Source organism: Aedes aegypti, chromosome 3, assembly GCF_002204515.2.
Source record: "Aedes aegypti strain LVP_AGWG chromosome 3, AaegL5.0 Primary Assembly, whole genome shotgun sequence".
NCBI lineage: Eukaryota > Metazoa > Arthropoda > Insecta > Diptera > Culicidae > Aedes > Aedes aegypti.
In genome coordinates this window covers 193,528,753-193,546,878 of record NC_035109.1, presented here as the reverse complement: position 1 = coordinate 193,546,878, position 18,126 = coordinate 193,528,753, and the positions used below count along the sequence as shown (strand labels likewise).

The 18,126-nt window shown below is 33.8% G+C and overlaps 1 protein-coding gene across 2 annotated transcripts in view; it reads left to right on the top strand.

The window, feature by feature from the left end:
• Nucleotides 1-9,436: 9,436 nt before the first annotated feature.
• The window catches only part of LOC5574435, a 45,238-nt gene continuing 36,548 nt past the window's right edge, over nt 9,437-18,126 (top strand). The window contains exons 1-2 of one of the 2 annotated variants that reach the window (XM_021848841.1): nt 9,437-9,598; nt 9,717-9,793. The gene's annotated coding sequence lies outside the window, so the exon portion shown is untranslated. Of the gene's footprint in view, nt 9,599-9,716; nt 9,794-17,539; nt 17,874-18,126 lie in introns of those variants that run through there. The other variant, XM_001661392.2, reaches the window with a different exon arrangement.

Here is an 18,126-nt window from a genome sequence, read left to right as displayed (position 1 = left end):
GCTGGTTCCTGGAGAAATTCTTGATCTAGTAAAACTCATGTTTGGACGGAGAGATCTTTTTAACAGACACGATATTTCTTAAAATATAATTTTGTTCTTCTATCAATCTGGATATAAATTTCGATGTAAATAAAAAATTGCATCTTCCAAGCTCTTATCAAAGATATGGTCAAGAATACCTGAAGGACCTCGCCATTGATTCATGAATGATTTTAAATTCGCCAATTAATAATCGCCAATTTAATTAATCTGTTCAGGATTTAACTAGATTTCCCAATAAATATGACATTTTTTTTTTGTTCAACTTTTCGCCTTTCTCGAGTCTACTAAGAATTTCAAGCAATATCAGCCAAAGATATTTTTTAACCTACCTTATCAGCAATCTACTAATATTTCTTCAGTTATCTCTAAGAAATAACTTATTAAAAATGATCAATTATCTGCTCCCGTTAGGATTTCAGAAAAGATCTTATTAAAAGTTTCCCATGAGTCTAAATGAAAATCTAACAAGCATCTTACCAAGAACCTTGCCAGAAATCCCTTAGTACACACTTAGAATGAATCACAGAAGTCTGTAAAATAAACCACCGAATCTGAACTGTGAAATATTATTCTACAGATTTTTCAGCGAAATGCTAACTTTTCCAACAGAACTGTCAAAATTTCACATAAAATACGGTGAACGCGAAAATCTGACGGAGTTCGGTGAAATATTTACAAGCTGTTCGGTGAAAATCGACCATTTCACCGTACACCGCGAATTACACCGTACATCTGTGAAAACTTGCATTGGCCTCCATATTGAAAACCGCGATCTGTGCTAAGTTTTAAAGTGTCAGTGAAAAAGTGAAAACAGAGCTCACAATGGATCAATGCACGAGTTCACTAAATTGAACTCAAGGCTTTTTGTAGTCGATTTCATGTTCTTTCTGCCATGCCGCAGTTTCTGGTTATGTGTCAGGATTACATCGCCACATGAATGATCATGTGAAGAAAAATCACCTTCGACCCGGTGAAATGTTTTTCGACTGCACTTTCCATAAATGTACCGCTCGCTATGGAAAGTTTTGTACCCTCAAAGGCAAATCATTGAAAAACATCCGACAAAAGATGCGATTTCTCCACGTGAAGTGATGGATTTTGAGCAAAACGAAGAACTCAATTTAGAGGAGTGGCCAGACGATGTCAAATCTTCTAATTCAAAATTCAAATATTCAAAGGCTTAAATAAAGTTAGACGTTGCATCGAGGTAGTTAAAAGGAAGAAAGCACACTTAAAATCCGAAAAAAAAAAATATTTTTGCAGGACAAATGTTAAAATACACCGGAATTTTCGGTGAAATGAGTATTATGTTTTCAAAAAATCACAGTACAATTTGTGGAAAAGCACCGAAACGTCCTGTGAAAACCACAAAAATAAACAACAAAATCACAAGACAATCTGTGAAAAACCACCGAACTCTCGGTATTTTTGACAGATGATCATTTTCAATCTTTACAGATCGTTCGGTGAATTAAAAAATCACAGAACGGTTTACAGAAAAATCTGCTGTTGAGATTTCGGTGAAATTTCACAGAATTCTGTGATTTATTCTAAGTGTGTACACTTCTGTGAATGATAGAGTCATTTCCAAAACACTCGAATTTGATGGCCTTTTTTATTATCCAGGCTATTCCATCAACAGAATTGAATATCAATACAAATAGCTAAGTTGATTAGGTAGAGGTATTATGTCTTTTTAACAAATTGGAAAACAATGTTTACCAAGTCTAAAGTGTTGATTTTAAATTATTGTTTTTAACTTTAAAATTGTTTGCATTTAAATAAATTAATTTAATCTTTTTGAATCACCATTTTAAAACCCTATTAAACCCAAACAAAAAAAAAAGTTTGATAAAAAAAACTGTATGTCAATTTTTTTCAGCGCTACTCTTTTTAACGACATGATTCAAAATGCTACGTCCACTAGTTGGGACCCCTCCCTCCCCCTTGTCACACATCGTCACACATTCGTGAAGACCCCCCTCCCCCCTAAAATGCTACGTCATTTATGGACGACCCCTAACACTCAAAATTTATTTTACTTTAAAAACTAGGAAACATTATTTAACATTTTTTTACTTTAAATCAGAGCTCAATGCGATGACATGTTGTTTTTTCGACCCAAGTTTGTTTGCGGAAGTTGTTTGGACAGAAATAAACGAATTCACGAGTCATCGCATTAAATTCTGCAACAAGTTGTAGAACTGCGATTCTTACAGTACAAGTTGTACATTTCTCCAACGATACTTGCCGATTCAGTGCAGAGCGGTTCCATTTGAATTCGAATGTCGGTTTACTTTTGTATTTTTTGATTTGGCTGAAATTTGGCATATGCTTCACGGAGACGGAATTCAACTCAATTTTGGGTTGTTTCAACGCAATTCCGTAGTTGAGCCCAATAACTCAAATTTGGCTAAATTTCCAAGGTCCCTAGGTCCAAGGTCCACTAGGTAGTTTGGCTTTAATTCCATTAGAAAAATATACTCAATTTTGGGTTGATTTAACACAAAATTGAGTTCTTTCGACCCAAAAATAAGAAAAGTTGCATTTACCCAAATTTGGCTTATTGGGCCAAAGTACCTCCATTGGGTAGATGCAGCTCTTTCTATTTTTGACAACATTCGTGTGGGAGAAAGAAAAAACCGAGAGATTTTGCGTTGAAACTATAATCGATATACTTAATTTTGGGTAAAGTAAACTAAAAAATTAGGTAAAAATATTTCTCCGTGTTTCTTTATACCCAAAAATGCCTATTTGCATATATTTGCATCATCGGTTCGCCATTTTTACCCTAGCGTTACTTTTAAGAAGGGCCTAAGAAAAAAAGCCTTAACAATTTTCAAAAAATTAATACTCAGAAACTATTTGTCTGATCGGTTTGGTGTATTCCGCAAAGTTTTAGGTTATTGTTGGAACTATCTGGAAAAAAATATACACAGTAAAAAAAAATTGTATTTTTTTTTATTTCGAAAATAAAGCTTAAAAATCCATTTTCACAAAAATCGTTTTCTTGATTTTTTTTATTTTTTTATATGTTAAAGTAGACAAAAAATGGAGTCTTTTGCACAGTGGGTCAAGATGGAGAAATCATGGACAAAAAAGTTATGATTTTTTGAAAAAAAGTGAATTTTTGAAAATGGTCATAATAAACTTTTTAAATATTTTTCAATTCGATTTTATGAAAGTACGCAAAATTTACAACAAAAAAGGTATACGGAAAAATCAGGCTAACTTGTACCGTTTTAAAGATACAGCGATTTTAATACAAAATTATGATATAATTTTCAATTTCCGGTCATTATAATATAACTTAGAAACGGTTTGTCTAATCAGTTTGGTGTCTTCCGCAAAGTTTTAGGTTATTGTTGGGACTATCTGAAAAAAAATAAACACTGTAAAAAAAAATTGTAATTTTTTATATATCGCAAATACAGCTTAAAAATCAATTTTCTCAAAAATCGTATTTCTGATTTTTTTTTATATGTTGAAGTAAACAAAAAATGAAGTCTTTTGCACAGTGGGTTAAGATGGAGAAATCATGGACAAAAAAGTTATGATTTTTTTAAAAAAAAGGTGATGTTGTGGTGGCGATTCAATCGTTTCACAGCTTTTTAAAGCAGATCAAAATACGTTGTTTTTGTGGATCAGCTTAAACTATTAATAACTTTATTAAATTTCATTTCACATTGAATCTTATCATCACTACTTACAATTTACAGTGCTTCTTTCCACTCACTACGATATTACTAAATCTTCAAGATCTTATAATTACTTCCTATCAAATCCTATGCCACAATTCAACTGCCTGGAGATTTATTTTCCTTTGTCCTATGCATTCGCTTAAGCTACTCATATAGGGTTGCCACTTGTAGTTGGCGCGCCAACAGGTGAATTTGTTGAAAATGGTCATAATAAACTTTTCAAATGTTTCGGTAGCAATTAGCAAAATTTTCTCATATACCTTTTTTGTTGAAAATTTTGCGTACTTTCATAAAATCCGGTCGAAAAGCATTCAAAAAGTTTATTTAGACCATATTGAAAAATCAATCTTTTTTTAAAAAATCATAACTTTTTTGTCCATGATTTCTCCATCTTGACCCACTGTGCAAAAGACTTCATTTTTTGTCTACTTTAATATATAAAAAAATAAAAAAAATCAGAAATACGATTTTTGAGAAAATTGATTTTTAAGCTTTATTTTCGATATATAAAAAATTACAATTTTTTTTACAGTGTATATTTTTCTTCCAGATAGTCCCAACAATAACCTAAAACTTTGCGGAAGACTCCAAACTGATCGGACAAACCGTTTCTAAGTTATATTATAATGACCGAAAATTGAAAATTATATCATAATTTTGTATTAAAATCGCTGTATCTTTAAAACGGTAAAAGTCAGCCTGATTTTTCCGTATACCTTTTTTGTTGTAAATTTTGCGTACTTTCATAAAATCGAGTTTAAAAATATTTAAAAAGTTTATTATGACCATTTTCAAAAATTCACCTTTTTTCAAAAAATCATAACTTTTTTGTCCATGGTTTCTCCATCTTGACTCATTGTGCAAAAGACTTCATTTTTTGTCTACTTCAACATATAAAAAAATAAAAAAAAATCAAAAATACGATTTTTGAAAAAAATGATTTTTAAGCTTTATTTTCGATATATAAAAAATTACAACATTTTTTTTTACAGTGTATATTTTTTTTCCAGATAGTCCCAACAATAACCTAAAACTTTGCGGAAGGCACCAAACTGATCGGATAAATCGTTTCTAAGTTATAATTTTTTGAAAATTATTAAGGATTTTTTTCTTAGGCCCTTCTCAAAAGGCTAGAGTCAAAATGGCGAGCCGATGATGCAAAAAGGCATTTTTGGGCATAAAGAAAGCATGTGCAAAATTTCATCCAAATCAAAAAATATAAAAATGAAATTTGGGAAAAAAGTCGTCATTTTCTGTGGAACCGCTCTGCAGGAAAGTAGGTTTATTTTATGGGAACGCATTTATTGGTAACAATTTCGGGATAAACATTGGTAACAATTTCGGGACAAAAGCACATCTTTTGACGCAAAAAGTTGTGTGATCAATCCACCTAGCATTGAGATAGAAAAACTATCAAACATTTAGATAGGCATATGATGTCTTCGGCAAAGTTGTAGAAGCGGCAATTAAAAAAAAAAACATTGTCGAAGACATGATTTTTCTATCTCTTATACTTTTTGAGATATATGCCGTTGTATGTGAATGACCCCTAAAATCATATTTATTATCATAACTTTTTTCCCAGATTTTTTACTTTATGTTTTTTACGGAAATTCCTTTTCCCGATTTTAGCTTTTTCCCGATTTTCTCAACCCTAAATGCAACCTGACAAAATCGGGACATTATTGTATTCAAAAAGCACACGTAATCAACGACAAAATAAAACACAGTGCATCGGCAGGTTAAATATCTGTACAATCTTGGCGCTTCTCTATTCTTCAGGGAATTATGTCAAGATTGTCAGATTTCCATATTCCGGAAATATTACATATATGGTGTTGAAGTAGAATAAAACTATCGTACGCAGCGCACTTCAAGTAGCACCTAAATTGTTACGTTATGAGCTTAATATTCCCGCAATAGAATAGCTTATGCAGAAGTCAAATTCAAATGGATTTCGTTGCTTTTTTCATCGAAATGGAATTATATTATGGTTTTATAACGTGTGGTAAACTTTCTTGATTTTCTTGAGTTTTTCATTGTAAATATTAAAGCGTTTCTTAATTGGCGTAGTGCTAACAGCTGCAGCCTAATTTATATACTATAGGCCTTTTCAGGTGACAGGTCCGTCTAGGCATTTGTTTACATCGGTGGAGGACCGGTGCTAACACGGGCCTGTCATTTTCATAGAAGTGTCAAAGAGCTTCCGGATCAGCTGATTTGAAACGTCATGTGAAAAGGCCTATGAGTAAACTCCGCGAGATATGCAATGCCCATTGTTACAGAATGGAAACAAAATGCAGTTTGCACTTGGAATGGCCTTTTCTTCGATAAAATCATTATTTCAATTATTATGCACCCTCGTCATAATTCGTTGGATTTATTGTTTGGAATGTTATATTACGCCATCTTCAATGACACAAGCTAGTGAATTCTGATAAGTTCTAGGATTCTGACATATTTTAAAGGCCAAATAACTGACGCTGCTGCCATAACTGTGTAATAATTGCCAATCTACGTTATTTGGGCACTTTAATGATTCACATTGGAATGTTTTTTTTCGACCGTATTGTCTGAAATTTTGCAATAAGAAGCACTCAAATATGACGCATATTGTGATCAAATATGAGCTCAGTATCTTTTAATAAATAAAAAACCTTTCAAAGAGAATGAAATGGGCCGAGTATTGGATACATCACCCTAGTTCTCACCTCTTTTAAATCAGCCCTCCCCTCAAAATTATCAAAAATGTACTCTTGGTTGAATCCCAAGCAAATTGATTGATCAATATCAATCAATGTATATTTTCTATGTAGTTAAGTATTAACTACGCGTTAACATAAACATTATGCAATGGCATATAGTTTAAACTTACTGCGAGTCGATTTCGCAAGACAGTTTGAAGCAAATGAACTTGCTGTCCAGGGCATCAATAAGGCAAATAGGTAGATAATGATAGCTAATTTACCAAACTCTGTTGAAACATTGATTTGAAATCACGAAAAAAAGTCGATGTTTAATACGTCTGTGATAACGATTCCACCGCATACTCCGCACAGTAGAACAAATTTCAATATCTCGATTTTGTATGTTTTTCAAGCGGTTCAACCATGCCTACAGGGTCCATCCTTTAGTCTGTTAGAAATGTTATGTTTCAACCAAATGGTCGGCGTTAAGTCGGAGTGGACCAAGTGACATTTTTGATATTTTGAGAGAAATGGGTTTAAAGTTTAACGCCCTGTAATTTTTGAACTCGTTTAAATTTCGGTTCAATATTTTTACACGTCTTTATGTTACTTTCATACAATATAATGTGAAGTGATAATCATAAAAAATCATAACCCAAACCACTGATAGAACGATTTTTTGATGGACTATGTGTACTTGGTCCACTCTGACTGAACCAAAAACCACCGTTCAGTGAGCTGGTTCACTCTGACTGAACAATTTCTTGAAAAATAACAATCATTTAATGCTTGCATGGTCAAATTGGGTGCATATCTCTAACATAAACAGATTATCAAGACCTTTCGACACCAGTATCGTAAATTCTTAAATAACATATATTTTTTTTTTGTTTTTTACAAGGGGGAAATCTGCAAACAGATCCCCTGAGAAGATAACTCAGGGAATGCGGGGATGACGCACCAACGACGACCCGCTAAAACCAGCCTATGCACTGTGCATGAGCAATTCATTTAGAATTGCTCAAGTGGTGAACAGTGCATCGACATGACCCTTGGACTCAGACCCTCATCTCCCCGGAACCACCTTACGGTATTTCTTCGGGAAGGGACCAGTGCATATAGCACAACACGTGTAGCAGAAGTAGCCTAGGCAAACTGCTTCTCCTAGCCGACTTAAACAATGTTACAAGGGACCAGCCTCGGCAGGGCTAATCCTCTGCAGCCAACTCTTGGTCGGCGCGCCATAGACGCTGCAATTCTAACATAATGTGAGTGACAGCCGTAGTTACTGCATTCCAGCACTCGGCATCCGCACACATTCTCTCTATAATATTGTCGGGGGACGTGTCCCCTCCGCATGTAGTGAGCATACGACCTCTCGCAACAATGAAACGGGGGCAATCGAACACGACATGCTCCGCTGTTTCCTCTACACCAGCACAATTGGGGCACGCAGGAGATTCTGAGTGCCCGAACCTATGCAGGTACTGTCTATAGCAACCATGTCCTGACAGAAACTGCGTCAGGTGGAAGTTCACTTCCCCATGGCTTCTACCATACCAATCTGACACATTTGGTATTAGTCGATGGGTCCATCTACCCTTAGTGGAGTTATCCCATTCCTGCTGCCAGCTTCTGAGCGTTTCCTCTTTACACGTGTCGCGGACTCCTCTGGTACCCCTTTGGTTGAAGCATTGAACATCTTCCTTTATGATGAGCCCGATGGGCGTCATCCCGGCTATGATGCACACGGCCTCTTTAGATACCGTCCAAATAACATATATAGTAAATACCAAAATCAGTGGCATTACAATAGCTTGAAAAGTAAGGTTTCGCAGAGTCAGGGCGTTGAAGACCAGAAATATTCAAATATGCGTTCAGTCAGAGTGGACCTAGTGAAAATCTTGAGTACCGACCAAAATATGCTGGTCCAATAAGCGGATCGTAGGACATGCCATACATACACCATAGAACTACCGTAAACTTCTATCGGACTCTTAAATTGACTCATAAAATGCGATAATCAATAATTTTATTGCTTTCAACACTTGGTCCGCTCTGTCTGCACAGAATTTGTTGCAATTTCTGACCACCCATCCGAATATGGTAAATGTTCAAAAACAAAATCAAATGCATCGAATCATGTAATATTTATAAATTTCTATTGATGGATAAGTAGAAGAATGATTCAATGTCGAAAAATCTGACAAATCTCCTGAAATGTCTTTCATTTCCTCGCATTCCTAAGCGCGCTGATCATTTTCGCTGTTATGGTAATAAGCACTTGGTCCATTCTGACTGCACACTTTTATCGATTTTTGTTGATCATCCAAAGTAAATTTATTACATATCTCTTGCAGTTTACAGCATTTTTCAAATCTGATCAAAGTGTAACGAAGGTAAAATAATTTTGCATCTAATGAGAGAATAATCCAATTTTCTCAAGTTTTGTACTTGGTCCCCTCTGACTTAACGGCGACCAAATAACAGTCAAAACTAATGTGTAGACAGAAATCGCTCCCTAACCCTAGTACACTTTCGAGCAGTATGACTCGAGTAATGTCCGTGAAAATTTAGGCAATGAAAATAATTTCAAGCGAGTAAATGAGATGCATTCCATGTAAACATTGAACATATTTGGTTACTTGCATTTTTTGGAGGCTGCATGTCATGTTATTCTGGTAATGAATATCAAATGATAAATGGTATTCAATTTAGTATTGTCATATGTAACTCTTACTGCTTAGTGGTACATAATATTAAGATCAAAAATTGAGTTATAATTCAAAAACTGATATTTATTATCAAGTAGTTTTGTATATACGGTGCACTCGCTCTCTGTGATGGCATTACATGACAACATAACATAATTCTGTCTCTTTCTGCGTTTGCAGCTGATTTCCAGCCATTAACACAACCAAAAAGTTGATTTAGTATTGGTTCCGAAGAGGATACACAACCACATGCTAGCAAAATTATCACGAGTAGCTTTTTGTGTTTGTTATCACATTAAAGCTGTGCGAAGACCGAACAAAACATTACATACTTTAAGTAAATTAAGCACCATTTTTAGTGGAGATTTAAAAATCAACAAAATTGTTTTTGAATCACTTTTTCTTCCTTAATGTGACATAACTAGTTTTACAAATGAATGGATTTGTCTTAAAGGTACTATAAATGAATTGAATTAAATAAGTGGAAGAGGATGTTTTACAAAGGAATGGTTTAAATTGCAATTTACGTGACGTCACATACAGCTGCAAAAATTGTCTTGCATTCTTTACAGACTAGGATATTTTTGACGCATTATAATTGAATTTGATTAGGGCTTGTGTCTATTCCCAGGATTTTCATATATTTGTGGTGAGTATGTTCTTAAAACTTAGATGTGAAATTTGTAAATATTTAAGCTATGTTAGTTCGATTTCTTCAGTGATGTAAGTTAATAATCTAATGAATTAGTTATGTGCGGATGATTTTGTACTTTCGATATCAGTTTTGTAAGTCTTATAATGATTTTTAGTGAATTTAAGCATTTTATTATGTGAAAAAAAAATAAAACTACATGTTTCATCTTGTCGATTACGAAACTGAACACGTAGTAGTGAATCAAGCGGTGTGAGTGGTGAGCTGAATTTAATTCATCAAATCTGAACGGGTAACAATATTATCAAGGTTCCGGCAAACGCACATTGCTGACTGGTTTCGACTTTTCAAGTTATTTTTCGAAGGATAATTATAGCAGTACGATAGAAAAACATTTGAAATTTAGATGAGCTAACTATTATCAATATCCTTTTGATTGCTATTTATCTGTTATTCCATATTGCAATATATTTTTTCTTTAAAGCATTTTTAAGCTATTTCAGTTAGTGTAATGTTATTGCAATTTGTATTTGTTACTTATAATTCAATCTAATAGAGTCAAACAAGTGTGTTGGCAAAACGCCCTATGTGCAATTTATTGACTTCTAATGTAGCAAGATTTTGTTCTTAATGCTTTAAAATCTTGTTGTATTTATATTAAGACTGCTTATTTATCTTTTTTTCTTCAATATTTGATAGGGGGTAGTCCTCTATGGCCGGACAGTTTGAATTTCCCAAAACCGAATAATGATATCAAGATTTTAGTATTCCAGGATTATACCAAAACACATTTTTGCAGTGTATACAAACTATGACGTTTTCATGTCCAAACGTAAACAAAGAGTAGCTGTTAAAAGTTTCACTCTGATACGATCTAACAAAAAAATGTGAAACGATAAAATTTCATACATGTGTAGCCGCAAATGTTTCATATAATTTAAGCTGAATTGTCTACGTATGTTAACTTCAGTAAGTTTTGCATCAATCGCAATGCAAACTTTATTAGAAAATGTAGTAGGGTGCCGGTACCAATGGTTGTAATGTACCAGTAGATTGGACTATGGAATAAAACGTACATTTTTTGATAAAAACGACATGTGCTATTTTTGGTGGATAGATCGCCTCTAGTTTAGTCGATTTGCCAAATTTCAGCTTTTTATTTCATCAAAAAGTCATATAAATAATTAAGTTAACGCAAAAAATTTGCTCCCTTGCACCAATAGTTGCCGTCGTGTTCCAGTAGTGGATCAACGAATGGAAGCAGTTTTTAAAATGGATGTATAAAAATGAAGAAAAGTCCCAGAGATGTTCTTAATGCTTCATTCGAAAGATATTAGTTGCTGTTCGAAGGGAAAAATGTTAAACCTGTGTAAAAATTTGCCTTTTTGTTTAAAATTCCTTGTATAATTCCCAAACGTCTACTACTGGAGCACTAGCGCAACTACTGGAACACGTGTACCAATAGTGGCTCAAGCGATTTTATGTTAAAAAATTAGTTTTATCACTCTTTTTATATTTTTCCCATATATTAGAGGTTGAAATCTTTCTGTTGACGCCAAAAGATCTCTGCTAAGGCTTTTCGTTATTTTGTTATGATTTTTTATAGCTTAGGTAGTCCACTAATGGCACCGGCACCCTATTTCAAAGAAAATCAACCTTTTTTGTAAACCATTGCAAGTCCTCTATGGCCGGACACCTCTTGTCCTCTATGTTTGGATCAAAACTAAATTCAGTTCATCTCGATTGCTTATGCAACAAATGATGATGTGCGTTCGTATTTCTTATGTTTGAACTGAAATTCCCTTGCAAACATCCTTCAAGCCAAAGCAAGAATTCTTGATTATTTTTTCAAATCGACGTAAGTAACTTTCATACGGTTTTGAGAAAGTTAATTAAGAAGAATCACAACCTTATTCTAAAACTGTTTTAAAAAGAATCCCCTTTTTAACATTGGATGAACGTTACGGTGAAAAAAAAATGGATGAACGTTACGGTGAAACATCTAAGAATCCAATTGGGTCCTAAAATTTTTAATGAAATCTTGTTTTTATTCAATAGCATGAAAGAGCATCTTACTGCAACTACTTTTGCAATATTTCCCGCTTAAATAACGGCTATATCATGTTTAAACTTTAATTTAAAAATTGGGTTCATAAATGGACCTTGACACTTAAGACCATGTTTGACGTTCGCTTAGTCGACAAAAACACCACAGAAGTTTTAGTTTTACCACTGGGGTTATTCCTATCTGACATTTCGGAAGGGACACGAAAAACAAAATACACCCAAAATTTGATTTTAAGCCAAAGAGTGTGACAAAATCTAAAAAAAAATGTTTTTTGTACTCAAACTAACGGAAAACATTAGAAAATTGAGTAAACATGTGTTATTGGTCTAAACTTAAGCGTTTGGCACTAAAATTGGGACAGGGCTTTAGGACCCTATTTGGCGGCGTCCATTTATTACGTAACGCTAAAATTGGAAATTTTTGACCCCCTCCCCCCCTCCGTAACGCTTTTTGTATGAAAAATTTTAAATTTTTGTATGAGCCGTAACGCTTGAGCGGGAGTAGGCTCCTCCCCCTAGAGCGTTACGTAACTTGTGGATGCCGCCTTTCAATATTGTACCGAAACTTATAAGGCACAAATCTCACGAAAGAAGCAACAAACAACATTGTCATTTCTTGTTTACTTTTTTGCACTGCATAGATAGCGGTTTTATGCATAAAGTAGTTATGATACCGTAAAATGGGGTGTTAAGGGATGATAAAAAAATCTACTTAAATTTCGAGCAACTTCTACTAACCGTTTTATTTTCTCTGCTGAATCTCTCATACTTATTGATTCTATTTTCAAGCAAGCTATCAGTGCATCGCACAATACTTATATGTAGTATTCTTAGCCTAAAACAATGCAGAGCAACTTTGTCAAAAGAAGGACAATTTCAGCAAGTTTTTAGTTTGAATAGGGCAAGTGTCCAATTTGCCTTTTGAATAAAGCACCACACCGAATACCGGACTTGCATGTAACACCCACGATCATGTCGGAAAAAAATCCTAACGAAAAGTTTTCAATATAGCGGAAATCGCACACACTATATCACAATGTAGTCAACAACACTTAACACATGCCCACGAAGCCTAAAAAGTTTTCCAAGAAGACCTCGGAAATAATCTTATATTACTATTGTTTATCTAGGACCTAGGTAGTGCTTAATAGAATCAATAGCTTCAAAACCATCTCAAATAAGATAATCATTTAAATAGGAATGAATTTTTAAACATTGTGATGGAACAACTTTTGAAAATCTTATTATGAAAACCCCATATTCACATCAATCAGTTCTTATCTACATTTTCCTACCAATTTTACCAAATTTCGAGATAAGTCATTTTTGGTGATATTCAATGACTTACGATATAGATCCCTTAACTTTACTGTTAGGATGTGGCCCAAGCCAAGTTTAGTGGACTGTTTGAAATAGGGGGGTCTCTCCCAACATCGAGATTCTCGTGCTCTATGAGCCAATCCAGTTCTATTCCATCCGTTGATGGTTCATTTAACCCTCTAATACCCAACCCCGCCTTTAGACGGGGTACACTTTGGAATTTTGTGTATTTTTTCGTAGCTCGGAAATCAAAATGATTTTATTTTTGGCTAAAACCTTGACTCATAACACGCATATAAGAAAAGTTTTTTCTGACTTCTGAAACTTTTTTGTATTTTTGAAAATTGTTTGAAAAATTGTATTCTTATATAACCTACAAATACCCGGGGTTCATTTAACGTGTGATATAAAAAATCGTACCTTTTATATTTTTCTACGATCAACCTATCACAAAAGAAGAGCTTGGTGGTATTCAAATAATTTTAAACCTGTTTTTCCGATAAATACACGGAAAATAAAAATATTTCCAGAAAAATATTAAAAATTTAATATATTTAAAACTAGCGTAAAAATTTGAATTTTTATTATTGCCAAAAATCAGTAACTAGAAGAGGCTTCAAGAAAAAATGAAAAAGGGTAGGGATGTTCAAAAATAAAAATTATAAAAATCAAAAACCGAAATCCATAGATTTGCGAATAAAAATAAATAATTGCCCAAAACGTGTTTAGAACGATTTTAGATAACTAAAAATGATATTAAGATCGAAAATAAAAATTTGGGTATTAGAGGGTTAAAACTCCGCCCAGTAGTCAACAATTAACACTTTATTTAAAGTATACCAATATTTAATACCTATACATATTTACAGTAATTTATTACAAACTAACAGTTACACGATACAACACTTATGATGGCTCGAGACCTAGTGAATACAATTTAAAAATACCCTAGGGAGCATTCGTGCCTTATAAAACAGAAGTTATCTGAGAACCTTATTATTTCCCTACTCACTCAAGGGGGTTAACTGTGCAGACCAAAATAATTCTCCTATCTGTTAATAATGAGGTATGCTACTCCTCGACATTTACAGTATGGCCCATAAAAAAAATGCGAAAATTGTCATATCATGTTTTAAGGTAATTTTTACATGGAAAATGTGAATGAATCATATATATTCTTCAATTTAGAATTAGTTTTTCGCTTTGGACATGATTTTTATCTGTTACTTTCACCTTACCAGAGAGGAATTGGAAACATCCCTTTAAATTTTATCATACGGACGTCGAGTTCAATATCTGCGTGAAAAAAGCTTCTGAAACATCAACGATGGAGTGAGATTCTTCACATGCCTTGTCTCCAGCATACGCCCATACCAAATGATGGAATTGATTCATACCTGGGTCATTGGAGACTTAAACATATTTTCGAAAAAACGGTTCCTTTTGGAGAGCTTTGATTGAACCTTTATATAAGTGTGATAATCGGATCCGTTTTGCTCAAAACCTTTGAGCTAGTATTGATATAAGTTGTCTCTAACCGAAGGAACACATTTCATCATATTGCCTTTTTTGGGTGTTTCAAAACGAGACTTTTTTCATAAAAGTTTTTCAAAATCAAAACCCAGCTATAATTTTAAGAAGTTTTTGTCTGTACTATGATCTCAATTAAATTTACTTATCTTCTATGTTACTCGCAATTTTTTTCTGAAATATATTCCATGGTTTTGAAAACAAAACAAAAGTGTTTTGAAACGTTTCCAGTTTCTAGAAACCACAATACTTCGTATTAATAGACAGCTCCTATTACATAATGCAGTTCACAATCCGCCGAACAAATCGAGCATTTCAGATGACTTATATATCGACTTTCAACGTTTCTGTGATTTGTCGAACTTGATTGAGAAGTTCAATCCCTTAAAACCCCACGTGTCCTTAACACCCCATTTTACGGTACATTATTTTCTATATTGTCAGATGATAAATGTATTTAGGGGTGATGAACTGTTTTAAATATAGTTGCAATTTTATATTTGGTTATTTCCATATTTCGGTAATTATGTTGAGAATCGCAATAAGGGCAAAGAAATTGATTTCGAAATATATTTATAACACGATGTTCTAAATCCAAAGTGCTATATCCGATATTCAACATATTGAAGCCCTCAAGGCTAAGGCGATGCTTAACCCTCTAATACCCAACCCCGTCTTTAGACGGGGTTCACTTTGGAATTTTGTGTATTTTTTCGTAGCTCAGAAATCAAAATGATTTTATTTTTGGCTTAAACCTTGACTCATAACACGCATATAATAAAAGCAGTGTTGCATTTGAACGCTTTCAGTTTGCGTTCCAGTTCAAACTTTTGAAAGAGGGTTCAAACAGGCTTGAACATTGTTCAGTTCAAAAAAACCCGAAAGAGCTGAAAAATGAACGCGAAAGGAAAACTGTTTTCATGGCAGATTTAAAACACATTTCGATGCAGAACGATTTACAAAAGATGTCAAGATAGGTTCCATACATTGTGTGTGATATGAATCAAATCCAGTTTGAAATAGTTTCATTTAGTTTTGTGCCTCATTGTGCATTTTAAAGTGAACGGGCAGCGTTCGAATCTTGCACGAGAGTTCAATCTTTACTGCGTTCACGTGAAATATTAGAACGCGTTCAGTTCACTTTTGGCTCGCGTTCAGTTTAAAATGCATCACTGAAGAAAAGTTTTTTATGACCTGAAACTTTTTAGTATTTTTGAAAAATTTCTTATATAACAACCAAATGCCTGGGATTCATTTAACATGTAATATAAAAAAATCGTACCTTTTATATTTTTCTACGATCAACCTACCACAGAAGAAAAGCTTGGTGGTATTAAAATAATTTCAAACCTGTTTTTCGGTTAATTACACGGAAAATTAAAAAAAAATCCAGATAAAAATTAAAAAAAAATAATTTTTCCAAAAGTACCGAAAAAACTTAAATTTTTATTATTGTTAAAAATCAGTAACTAGAAGAGGCTTCAAGAAAAAATGAAATATAATAGGGATGTTCAAAAATAAAAATTATAAAAACCAAAATTCTTAGATTTGCGAAAAAAAATAAATCATTGCCAAAAAACGTGTTTAGAGCAATTTTAGATAACTGAAAATGACATTTAAGTACAGTCATCTCTCCCTTACTCGATATTGAAGGGACCATCGAGTTAGGGAGGTATCGAGTTACAGAACACAAAACCAGTGCAACTGCGATCTAAGGGACCATCGAGTTAGCCATGAAAACCAACTTTTACTATGGTTCTCTAACTCGATATCGAGATACGGAATATCGAGTAAGGGAGAGTTAACTGTACTACAGGGTTGACGACTTTGCAATTTGTATGGAAAAATATATGTTATATTTGAAAGATCGCAACGCGTCCTAAATTATATTATTTTTGACAAACATCAGTTCACTTTGCGGTTTAAGTGATGCGATGTAGGTAGAAAAAAAAAAAGAAATAGGACGCGTTGCGATCTATTAACGATCAACGCTCCGTCATCGTAATCATCGTCATAATCGAAACTTCAAAAGCAGTTTTTCTGTTCAAAACTAGGAATTATTCGATGAAAATGTGTTCACTATGTTTTGGTTGGAGAAAAGAATACAGTGAACACATTTTCCTGTAAATTTTCTTAATTTTGAAGGAAAAAACTGCTTTTGAAAGTTCCGAAATCAATGACGGATCCTGCCCCCTTAAATATAACATATGTGGGAATTTAGTAGCACCAGTTTTTGCCATAACGCCAAATGAGAGCTACAATCAATATAATCTTTCGAATTTAAGCAAAGAAAATAATTTTAATTGCTATACACCTAGTGTGGGACCGTGTTTCTTTATTTTTTCTACTAAAAAACTAGTTTGAACAATAAGCCAGTTAAAAATATAGCATTCCTATCAGATCGATCGTTATTTTACTAGTAAATGTAACGGGCTTGGGAACATATTGGATCAATTAGTTTTCTTAGGCTCTCGGCAAGTGAACTTTGTTCAATACTAAACACATCGAAAACAAATTTTTCATGAAAAAACTAACCATATTCGACAAAAGTCTGATATGTTTGAAATTGAATAACAAACGACGTTGAAGCCTAGTCTTTTGGAATATCGTAGTTTCCTCAAACAAAAAAATGTCACGATTTGTATCACAAAGTGCATTTCTTGATTGTGGTACTGTGCCAGAGACACACATGTAACGATATTTTTATATCGTCCACGTACGAATAGCCATGGGCAATGATGACGCGTGTTCATTTCAGTCGAGTCGAAGTTTACATCGGGATGTGTGCTACACATACCGATGCGAAACGAACAGAGTTTAGTAAACATCGACCAAAACAATATTGCTCAGACATCCGAATGGGAAATCGTTTCAATTTTCTGCACGGACAGAGTGCATCACAGGACCAAGCACCTTATTTCACAAGTTTTATTGTTTCCTCTAATTTGTGGTAGATGAAAGTGCATACATCAATGATCAGTAGTTCTCAGCAAAGTGTTAGAAGTTATGGTTTCAGTTAACATAATTGAACTGTGAGAAGTTTTTAAAAGTGCCACTATATTTCTTCGATTACTGTCTGCGCCATTGAAGCCATCTTTGTTTTCAAACGACCTTGAAAGTTATTTCACGTTCATGCAAGGAATTTTCTGTGGTTCTATATGTAAGTTGGTATTTTTGAATAGTTTTGTGTTTGGAAAATATTCCCCTTTTGGCATTATTATTTGTGAATCATTCGATTTTTGTTTGTCAGTAACAGCTGATCCGTAAGAATCGAATGTAACTTTAATTTGACTTCTGTGGTCTTTTTCCGATTACCCATACATAGTATGGCGAAAATTACGATGTATAGATGTACACGTTATAACTTAAGATAGATGTGTGTAGAACAGAAAGCAAGTGAAACAGGTGAAAAT